Below are 12341 nucleotides of genomic sequence, written 5' to 3'. Positions count from 1 at the left end.
CCCTTGGGGAGAGGGGTCTGGGTTAGGTTTTAAGATTTTATTTTTTTAATTTTTTTATTCATTTATGATACTCACAGAGAGAGAGAGAGAGAGAGAGGCAGAGACACAGGCAGAGGGAGAAGCAGGCTCCATGCACCGGGAGCCCGACATGGGATTCGATCCCGGGTCTCCAGGATCGCGCCCTGGGCCAAAGGCAGGCGCCAAACCGCTGCGCCACCCAGGGATCCCTGGGTTAGGTTTTAGTGTATGCTGGGACACTCAGGTGGACAGGAAACAGGGGTGGGGGGAATATTGGTTCTTCTCATTCATGCAAGAAGGAAGGAGTTGCACAGGACAACACGGTGACCCATTATGTGGGTGAAAGATGGTCTACTGGGTGCCAAGTTCTTCAGTGTCTTCCCTGGCATGCCTTGATGGGGTGTAGGCAGATGCCCCTTCCTTCGTGGGCCAAATTAGAATTATGAGTAGGAGGAATAAATGTTTCTCCTCATGATAAAATGGGCAAACATGGTTTTAATTTAGATCAAGGAGATTCAAGTTAGATCAAGACTCTTCTCTCAGTGAGAATTCTTCACAATGAAAACAGTTCTCACTGAAATGCTCAAGATGTGGCTTTCAAGCAGATTCCTAATTAAAGTCAGATTTCTATATTGCTCACGCATGTAGTATGAGGAATTAAAAGGGGCAAATGCAATGAAAAATAGGAGATTCTGGACACATAAAATATAGAAAAGTGTAGGACAGTAATCCAACAAGATTGACAATAATTATTTCACGGTTGATCAGGGATGATCTGTTTTCAGAGCAAATTAATGAGAGCTCGAGTTGAAATTTGGTTTTCTAAAAGAAACCCAAAACGTATAGGAAACTTAAACTTGAGCCCGTCGCTCTGGTGGAGGGTTCTGTTTGGTTTCAGGGTTGTCCCTGATAACAGTGGAAGTTTCACTCTTTGTCAGGGTGCTCAGGTGTGGGAGGAAAATCTATCTGCAGAGCCACTCAATTCAGAGCACGGATTTTCCTCTCCCCATAGTTCCTGGCATGCCTTAAGTCCCCATTCTCAAGCTATCTAATTCCTCTTCTCAGATGAAAACTTTTTCAGACCTCACCTGTTAGAGGAAGCCGCTTTTCCTTTTGCCAAATGATCCAAATAATTTGTGGCTCAAGGTGATTGTTCCTCTAATCCTCTAGGTGCTAATCTTGTAGGGTACACACCATTATTCCACGAGGCTTTATTCTGGGGAAGAGTCTTTTGTGAGTCACGATACAGCTGGTATCACTTGACAAAGTGTGATGAGACTAATTAGGTGAGCTGGAAACCAATTACTTCTAGCGCAGGAGCAAGAGACAACTGAAGACGGAATGCGGTGAGCTCAAGGGGTACATCTGCTGCCGCCTGACTCATCTGTGACCCCAGGATTGCCACTTAACCACAATCAGAAGATACCATGAAAAATTCAAAGAAATGTATAATTGAGCTCATTTTCACGTTAGCTTGCCAGCTTCCAAATTTTATATATATGTGTATATACACATATATATAGTGGGTAATGTAACTATGGAGTGTCAACAAAATTTTAGAAAATGTATAATTCATGGCACTGGGCCAGGAAAACATCAATCGTATAGGCCCAGGGGTAAATAATGAAATTGTTATGCCTCATTTAGCTCCCTATCGATTTGGAAGACAGAAAGGGTTTTGCAGGAAATTTATAAACCAAGGCAAGTCTTGATTTGGATTCTCAGTGAGTACCAGGAGATTCACACAACCTTTATCACTTAGCAACATATACCGTAGACACCTACTTTCAAACAACAGGAAATAATGGACCTGGAAAATTGTGTTTTCTTGAAAAACATCTTCAGTGGAGGGAGAGACACAGTTTGTGATCACCGTCTGCTAGTGCATATTTGTGGGACTTCTTCTACGTCTTGGGACTGCTCCCTGTTTTCCTTTGTGAAGCTGTAGCACATGAGCCCTGGTGCAGGTCTGCCTAGGTGTTCTATTAGCATTTACTGTAACCAGTGTGTAGAAAACACAGATGACTAAAGTCATTGCTTTTAAAGCCCTGTTCACAATTGAATTTCCTGTGGAGAAGCAATATCCCAGGAGCATAATAGATTTTCCCCCCTTCTTCCATTTACACAGACACTTTCACAGCTAACTAATCAGTTGCCATTCTAATCTATATTTCTGATTTGTTTACATGCATCGTGCAGGCTGGCAATCTTTTGAATTTAAATGTGACTTAAAATAAAATAAAATAAGCCACAAGTAAATGACATGGAATTGCTAACAGTAGGAACCTTGTTTATGTTCCACATTCTGAAAATATTTTGTTCAGCTGGCTAGGGAAAGCACATGGTTGAGACAGACTGGGTGACAATTGGGTTTATTGCCTGGCTGGAACCAGGATGGAGAAAGGGATGGCATGTGATGTGGCTGTCTGTCACCTCATACCCAGAGAAAGAACACATTTTCAGCACACATGCGATCTGCGCTTTAACAGAGGATCTCTGATAATCCTTGCCAGATCCTCATGCGTGCCTGGCATTGGTCCAGAACAATGTGCCAGTCTTTTTGAGTCTTTAGATAATAACCATCTCTTCCTTTCTGTGGTCATCAGAGGACGCCACTTCTTTCGTAAGACTCTCTCAGAGCCCATTTGTTCTCAGAGTCCTTTGTTCCCTCCTACTTTCTGGAATGATCCCCTAATCCATTCATATTTCTCCTTCCCACCTGCATCTGAAGGCCTATTGAGAGGCTTCTGCATACTCTTGTGCCACTGCCTCACTTAACACCAGTTCCTGAAGGGTCACATTGGGCAAGGGCATCGTAAACACAAAGACAGTCTTTCCCATAAGCTCTGTTCTGCACAGAGAACATCTCCCTTCACAGAGCTGTACTAGGGGTAGGGAGTGGGGAGGAGGGAACAGACAGTTGTCTGGTCTAGGAAATGAGAAGGAAGGCCAGGGAAGGGAGAGGGATGAGGATGGAATTTAGAAGGGAAGAATCAGATTTAATAATCCATATCTTTCTTTCTTGAGAGAAGAATCTCACCCGGGGCTCCCACTGTGGCCCTCAGATCAAGAGTCATGTGCCCTATGGACTGAGCCAGCCAGGTGCCCTAATAAGCCTTTTCTTTCCTTTTCTCTTTCCTTTTTATTTTCTTTCTTTCTTTTTTCTTTTTAAAAGATTTTATTTATTTATTCATGATAGACACAGAGAGAGAGGCAGAGACACAGGCAGAGGGAGAAGCGGGCTCTCTATGGGGAGCCTGATGCAGGACTCGATCCCAGGACCTGAGCCAAAGGTAGATGCTCAACCACTGAGCCACCCAGGTGCCCCCTAATAAGCCTTTTCTAATAGCAGTTAGTCAGAAAATTATTTCCTTCTTTATCTTTTAGAAATAGATAACCCAATTGAGGAGAACCAAAGGCAAATGTTCTTTAGAGACCTAAGGAAACTGTCACAGTTTGGCTTTTTTTTTTTTTCTCCCCTTGGAAAAACAAAGCTCCTCAAGGACATTTGAATCTGGAGAGCTCAGGGATTTCAGAAGCCACAATAGGGAGCCCTGGGAGGACTCCGAGAGGGCAAGGAGGCTGTGGAAGCACTCAGCCTCTACTCTTAGCCTCCTGTATGTCATCTGTATAGAAGAGAATCTCTAGGACCCATTGTGAGAATCAACTGAAACTATTCCAGGGTCTGTCTGGAGGCTATGCTCCAGGTTTTCTGTGCTTGCAGTGACCTGGTACCCTTGCTAGCCTCTTACCAGTCTTCCTCTAACCCGGCTGCCCTCAGCTGGCCCCCTGATTTAGCATGGTGGTTTTGAGATTCATTCATGTTGTGTATTTCAGAAGTTTGTTTCTTCTTACAGTTGGGTGGCTTGTATGGATAAGCCACATTTTGTTTAAACATATGGATAGTTTCCATTTTGGGCGTTATTATGAATAATGCTACTATGAGCATTCATGGAAAAGTCTTCGTATGGACATATGTTATCATTTTTCTTAGGTAGCTAGGAATGAAAATGTTGGTACATACATTGGTAAATTGGTACATTCCTAAGGTAGATGCATGCTTAACTTTTAAAGAAGCTGTCAAACTTTTTCAAGGAGGTATACCATTTTACATTCTCACCATATGCTCACCCACATTTGGTATTAGCAGTCATTTGACATTAACCATTTTAGTGGATGTGTAGTGGCATCTCATTATGGATTTAATTTGTGTTTCACTAATGACCAACGATGTGAAACATCTTTCCATCTGCCTGTTGGCCATTCAAATATTATTTTATAAATGTCTAGTCAAACTTTTGTGCTCATTTTTCCAATCAGATTGCTTGTCTTCTCATTTACTAAGCTTTAAGAGTTCTATTATATTCTGAGTCCTTTGTCAGATATATGTTATATATATATTTTTTTCCTAATCTGTGGCTTGCCTTTTTATTTTTTTCTGATGTTTCCCAAGAAGCAACATTATTAATTTTGATGAGGTTCAGTTTATTAATTTTTTTCTTTTATTCTTATGCTTTTTACTCCCCATCTAAGAGATCTTTGCCTAACTCAAAGCCACAAAGATATTTTCCTGTGTTTTTTCCTGAAGAAATAATTGGAATAAAGAGGCAGACATGGAGGGCTGCCAACCCATAAGCTGTTGTTATAAAAAAAAAAAAAAAAGTAAGTAGAACAAATAGATTAGAAGTAATAAGTATAGAATAAAATCTTTTTATAATCTAAAAGCATTTAACATCTGAATCTAAAATAAATCTAAGAACAAAGGCTTGAAGTGGGTGGTCACTGGTGGGGTAGAGGTAAGGAAAAGCAAGAAGATAAATCATGCATGTTTCAAAGACAGTGTAAGGAAGAAGTACATTTTGTAGTTAAATGTTTAAATCTAGAAAGGATCTTATCTTTCTAGCCCCGGCCCTTGAATCCAGGCTGACTCACTTACTCCCATATGAAATGAAGGCCTGCAAGACTTTTCTGGTCCTACTCAGAGTCTGTGCTGCTTTCACTTGCTCTCCTATTCTAAATCTTGAATATGTGGCTCCCAGAACCCAGCCCTGGTCCCTGCTTTGTCCTCCAGGCCCTCACACTGTCTCTTCTCAGCAATCGAATGGTCTACTTTGTCTCAGAGAACTCTAGTGGGGACCCAGCCTGGTTTTAAGGCTGACAGATGACAGTCCATCATTCTATGGGTTGAAGAAGGGAAGGCATGGAAGGATGTAACTTCCAAAAGAACTAAGCCAGCTTAGCCTAAGACTTCTCCACTCCTGTAGAGGAACATAGGAAATAACGGAGCAACATCCACAGAACTTGGAAGAAAACAGAGAACTTAATAATCCCTTTAAAGGCAGTTGAAAAAAAAATCAAGTATGCATATTTTCAGAATATAGCTGATCACAGTGTGATTTTGGCAAAAGATGCTTTAAAATGTGTTCAAAATAATTTTTGAGGGGCAAATCAGAGAAGAAATGAATTAATGGAGAGTGTGAAGTTAAGGACTGGTAGCAGACATTAAAATCATTCAAAGATGGGGATCTGGTTAAAGGTACTAACCAATGATTAGGATAAGAGTGGTTCTTTTTTTAAAATTTTTATTTTTATTTATTCATGAGAAACTGAGAGAGGCAGAGACACAGGCAGAGGGAGAAGCAGGCTCCATGCAAGGAGCCTGATGTGGGACTCGATCCTGGGTCTCCAGGATCACACCCTGGGCCGAAGGTGGCGCTAAACCGTTGAGCCACCCGGGCTGCCAAGAGTGGTTCTTGAAATGTTAAAAATACTGTCAACAAATAGAGCACAATATTATGAGTGGCTTGAAAGATGATGTTTAGAATTTAACTGAATCCACAAGGATGGATTGAAACTTACTACATGCAAAGCATTGAGCTAGGTGTGATTTGGAATACAAGGGAATATAGATGCATTCATTGGCTCTGTTCTTGGGGGAGTTTATGATGTAGGTGGAAAGATAAGTCTCACTGTCTTAGTGAGGTTTAGGCGATGACAAGGGATATGACAAGCCCATATCTGGGGCTAAACTAGAGTGTAATAAGTTTGGATAAAATATGTCAAGTTCTGAAGTAGATGCTTTTTGGAAGGCATGGAGCATCTGTGTCTATCTGTGCCAGAATGAAACTCAGGTCTAGATGGCAGGAAGCCAGACAGAAAGAGATGCATCCCAGGATTGCCTCAGGTACTCATCTGGAGCCCAGGAGGCTGAGGTTTTCCAGTAACTTCACAATCTGGCCAAGTACAGAGATGGCTATTATCATCCTTTGGTGGATGTTATCCTTTCCGGGGCAGTCTTCGATCTGCAGTCCTGGAGCTGCCTTCTGGGCATGCTCTGAGAAGGGGTGACAGCTAGTGGGGAAGTAGAGACCCACAGCTGAAGGAATGCAATGCCCACCCTCACCATTCAGATTGGCTCTTGAAATATGTGTCGTGGCCATACCATGTGGATGGGACATTTCACAGTGCCTGCTTGGAATAGCGTCTACTGTAGTGGGAGTTGCAGATGCACGGACAGATGCTCTGTCTGTTGGGGGAAGTGGTGAGTATGACAGTGAAGTATGCATGGTGCCCTGAACGCATGAAGAGGGACATTCAGCTTGACTGCCAGGGCTAGTCAGGAAAGAGTTGCTGGAGGAATAATACTTGAAGGATTACAGGAATTTGGCATGCGTTGGTAAGGATGGGAAGAGAAGGAGATTCAAAAGAGAGGAAAAGCTTGAGGAAGAGGATCAAGGCACAGGAGGGCATAATGTGTGCAAGGAACTATGTGCAGGTTGGTAATGCTGGAGCTTCGGGCAGTGTGAGAGAGGGGATGAGGAGGGACGTCCCCAAGGGCCAGATCCTAAAGAGCTCTCCATCCCATACCAAGAGCCTGGCCCATCGTCTATGTGGGATATGGAACCACTGAGAGATATTAAACAAGAGAATGATATTGCTAGACTGGAATTTTAGATGTTCACAATGGTGGCTGATGGAGAAGGGAACTGGACCAGAGACAGAGGGGTTGGCTGAGTAACTGCCACTTTACCCCCAGGAAGAGATAACAGGCTTGGATCGCGGTTCAAGTGGTAGAAGAGGAGAGAAGTGAGCAGACTGGAGAATGTTTAGGAGGGAGACTCGTGGTGGGTGAGGGAAAGCGAAACTTTTATTGTAATAAAAGCAGTGTATGTACATTGTAGAAAATTAGAAAATGCAGAGAAGCCAAAAACAAAATCATAAAAAAGATCCCATTCCATCACCCATTGATATGACTATTAAATTCTTAATGTATATCCTTCAAATCTTTTTTTCCCCAGGAAATCATATTGTCCATTTTGTCTTGATTTTTGCTTTTTTCCACCTAATAATCTCCAACTTTTCATGTCCCTAAACTTAGGGACATCTTATCTAACATCCCATTTGTAAAATAATTTCCACAATTATCCAAACAAGTCCTTTACACCTAGTTTATCCGAATCAGGTTCTGACCCCAAACCATGAAACACTGATCGTTGGAGATTGTAGACATCATGTCATATGGCACAGTCTCTGTTTTCATGATACCGTCTCATTAAAGAGGGAGACCAGTTGAATTACAGAATGTCCCATCAAAGAACGTGTCACCCTCTGGATCCATCTGGTACTTCCTACTGGAAGTGTCAGTTAGCTTGTTCCTCCTAGAGGGAACTTCCCCCACAGTCACTAGTGGGGAAAAAGAAGTAAAAGAAAGCAAATAGTGAACATAAAAAATGTAAGTCCAAATGAGGGGTGCTAAGGAATGAATGAACGTCTTCCCCGCCCCCATTCATGTGTTGAAACCTACCTCCCAAGGGGATGCCTTTAGGAGGTGGGACCTTTAGGAGGGACGTAGGTCCCTATAATGAAGTGAGTGCCCTTAGAAAAGAGGTCCAAGAGTGCTCCCTTGCCCCCTCCCAGCATGTGAGAACAAGAAGGCATCCAGCCTCCAGGGCAGTGAGAAATAAATTTCTGTTGCTTATAAGCCACCCAGTCTGTGTTTTTTGTTTTAACAGTCCGAATGGCCTACGGCAAGATATAGGACAGCAAGTACAATAGAATTTTGGAAAAGGGAAGATGATATTCAAGCAGACTGTTGAGTATAGGTAAAGCATGGATAGTTAAGCACATTAGAGAAGAATTCAGGGAAATGGCATAAGGAGCAAAGGCCCAGATAAGGGAAAATGTGAGTCTGATCTAATGACTTCAGTTCATTCTTTTTATTCAAAAAATGCTGGTATTGCTTACCAAAATTACTGAATGTTACAAGTAGTCACTATTTGTGATTGCTGTGACGTGTAATTAGAAACGTTATTAGTGGGGCAGCCCTGGTAGCTCAGTGGTTTAGCACCTGCATTTGGCCCAGGGTGTGATCCTGGAGACCTGGGATCGAGTCCCACGTCAGGCTCCCTGCAGGGAGCCTGCTTCTCCCTCTGCCTGTGTCTCTGCTTCTCTCTCTCTGTGTTCTCATGAATAAATAAATAAGATCTTTAAAAAAAAAAAAGAAACATTATTACTACCAGTGTTTACAAAGGATATTTTCTTTCATATCACAACCACCAAAGAATACTGATGTTTCCAACAATTTTACTATCTGAGAGAGTTCAAACAAATGAAATTTATTCGGAATGCACATTTGATATACAAATGTATTACTGTTCTTTCACCTTCTGATTGTGTTTTTTTTTCTGATTGTGTTTTATTTGGATTAAATAAAGATGTACTTTGGCCTATAAATTCAAGGATGATATAAATTTTCAGAAGGCCTTGTGTACATGACTTCCCTATTGAAAATCTTTTTCTCTGATAAAACTAGAAAGCTTGTCAGACGTTGGAATGGATATTTTCAGTGAGAAGTTAACTGCATTGAAAATAATGTCGATCCCTGCTTCTGAAAATAAGTTTTATCAAAGGTCTGCTTGAATTTACTTTGGCAATTGATAACATCCTCCTAAAATTTGATCATTGAAATGAATAGACCTTTACTTCCAACCTGTGTACCTGAGATTGCCATTGTAATCCTAACAGGAGGATTCTAGATGCTCTGTCTTGGAATGCTGAGAGTTGTTCTCCTTCAGTCCTCTCACTTTGGTGAATATGGTTTGGATTCTAAACCTTATATTCATCATGATCTCTTCTCTTTCTTTGTTTCAAAGAGAACACCAGTCCTGAAGTGCCCTGGATTTTTCACCCTAAGTGCATCTTGCTGTGATAGCTTTTCATTTTAGTTTTTATTATGTCCACTCATTGCCAAACACTCATCACCCAGGCTGTCATAGCCTGACCCCAGTTTCTGGTTCTTCACCTACATACTTGCTAACAGATAAGTTATACAGAAACTCAAATTTCAGCATACCAGTGAACACAGACACAGACAGATGGACAGACACACACACACACACACACACACACACACACACACAAACACACACCCTCCAGAGATTGTAAAACAATACCCTAAGCCCATTTTCCCTGCCAGGAAACTTTTGATGCAGCCTGACTGATTGATCTTTGAGTCCAAAAAGGAGTTGTTGCTTCTTGAGCACAACCCACATTCTTTCCCAACTCTGGTCCTTTGCCTCTTCCATCTTCCTGCCTTGTAGGAGCCTCTTCCTTCCATCATTTCTAAATCCTGCCTGTACTTAAAGGTTTATCTCGAGTCCATGGAGCTTTTCTTGGTGGCCCCAGGAATCTTAATCTTCTATGAAATTATGTAATGCAATTTGTGTGTGCCGTTTACTTTGACTTTTTATTATTTTTGACTTTTCCTAGTTACTTAACTGTTTCCACATATATGTCGCCCTAATCGCCTCCTTTGACAAAGGACTAGGAATTTTGAACGTGTTGTCTGAATTTATTTTGATTTCTTTCCCAATGACTGTGCACAGGTTGTAAGTACACACCACCCACCTTTGTGAACTTCTCTCTGATTTGAATTCGATAAGTGCTTAGCTTTTCATACCCTGGCATCTGTCCATTTGTTTATCAATTGTTTAACAAATTGATTCATTTGAGGGCCATGATCCTGGGTTAGGTATCTACTGGATACTGGGATTCATGAGTGAATAAGGGGTGACCATTGTTTATGAGTTTACAGTCTACACAGCTTTGGATGAATAGATGAAAATTTTAATTCAGATCTCAGTTTTAATTCAGATTTTATTATTCAGACTGAATGAAGCTGAATGAAGAACCACAACTGCATGGTATTAAGGAATTCATGTAGACAAAGTTGCAAAGGACTTTTAAAACATCCTTGGTCATGAATATGTGAAACTAGTGTTCAGGAATAATGGTGAAATTCATAAGATAGTCAGGATCATTGATTGCTATTTTTTAAAACCTACTTCGGCCTTATATTCTAGGTTTGGAGAGCTGACTTGAAAAATGTGGGGGTAAGCAGGAAGAAATCACATGAGCTCTGCCTTAATAGCTGTTCTATTTTATTTATTTAGGAGGGTGGTTGAAGGAGAAAATTCTCCTTGAATCGTGCCATATTAGAGAACTCAGTGGAGGCCAGGTTGTATTACGTAGGTTAAGACCTCTGCCTAAACCAGTGGTTTATAACCTGGCAACACTCCAGAATCACCTGGAGATCTTTGAAAAGGACTGCCTGGATCTCAGACCAAAATTCTGATTTAATTGGTCAAGGGGTGGGGTATGGGGTTGGGGATTAAAAGCTGCCCAGGTAATTCTAATGTGCAGCCAAGCCTGAGAACCATTGAAGTAGAGCCAGGTCTCCAATGCAAAGCATTGAACATTCAGAGGGAAGGCCAACCATTTAGGGTCTTTCCGGTGAGCTGGGAGGTGAGATAGTACCAGAAAGACCAATGTGGCCTATTCTGGGACAAATGAAAAACACATTTGTGAGGGAGTGATTGGCATCTAAATTGTAACAAGCATCTGTCAACTAAATAGGAAAGAAACGACACCACCAGTAGTTCAAAGTACGACAAAATGAATAAACAAGAAAAAGGGTTAGTTAAGTATTATTAGGTAACAGTAACATGGGTTGAGAAGACCTGCAAACTTGTATATTAGTTTACACTTTTTTCAAGATGTATTTTATGTTGAGGGAGGAGCAGATGTCAAAACACTTGTCCAATTTTAAAATGTCACAATTAAATGTGAGCAGGTGTTACACACACACACTATATTTGTGTATTTTTTATTGCTCTCAATGAAAATAAGAGCTCAGTCAAAATGTTTAATGTTAATTAATAGCAGAGTTGTGTTAGTGATTCTCTAATACTTTCCTGTGGCAGAGCGTCTAGAAACCATGAGGCTTTTTAATGGAATACCATGAAATATGGATAGAGTAAATATGTAGGAATTAAATATATACTTTTGTGTTAAATTAGACACTGTCTCTAATAGAAAAATAATGCCTAGACACAATTTATAGCAAGAGTCAAAGCTTTAAGAAAAAAAACCCAACTTTATAAAAACCAAAAGAGAAAGCACTATAGTTAACCTAAATTTCTCTTGGAGTTGCAAAAGAGTCATCATTTTTTAATTTTTAAGGGGCAGGGTATCTTGGTTCTGTACAAGAAAATCAATATTCTTTGAGAGTGTAGTTTGAGAACAATTTCCTTTTATCAATGAACAAAATGCATTAGTATGTGCTGTATTCTTGCTTTTCTGGTGATTCACACAGGGACAGAGCCTAACCCCTGGCACTGTGTGCCATTAACTACTAAAAAGGAGGTAGCTACTGTGGGATGTGCCTTGTAGCAGTGTAAAATATTAAATGAGGATTTCACAAATGAAAAAGGAAGGACTGAAGGAAGGATGGACAGATGGACATCTGTTAAATGGTGTCCTTCAGAGCTGGCCACAAACTCATTTCAGATGAGGACCCTATTACAAAATGTCTATATCTCATTACACATTTCTTGAACCAGTGCAATAGGTAAAAACTTTAGTCTTAAAGGAATTCAGTTTCTATTAAATATTTCTCTTAAAACAAAAATATGTCCTCCCATTTAAACTGTTCAATTATTTTAGTTTTCTGTCATCTGTAAAGTTCCTTGAAACTTTTTTTGAAAAACCTAAAATTTCTCAAGAAGTCAAATAATAATAAAAAAAAATCAACAACCTGCAGATTAACAGATGGTAAAAAATTTTTTTTTTCAGATGGTAAAATTTTAAGATGCCTTATTAAAAATATGCTAAGCACTGAGGGGGACACTTGGTGGGATCAGCACTGGGTGTTATGCTATATGTCGGCAAATTGAACTCCAATAAAAAAATAATAAAAAAATAAAAATATGCTAAGAAAAAGATGCTACCCAGATAGATTTAAAAATGTGACAAAAGGATACTTT

Source organism: Canis lupus, chromosome 5 (assembly GCF_048164855.1).
Source record: "Canis lupus baileyi chromosome 5, mCanLup2.hap1, whole genome shotgun sequence".
NCBI lineage: Eukaryota > Metazoa > Chordata > Mammalia > Carnivora > Canidae > Canis > Canis lupus.
Note: the sequence above shows the minus strand (reverse complement) of the source record.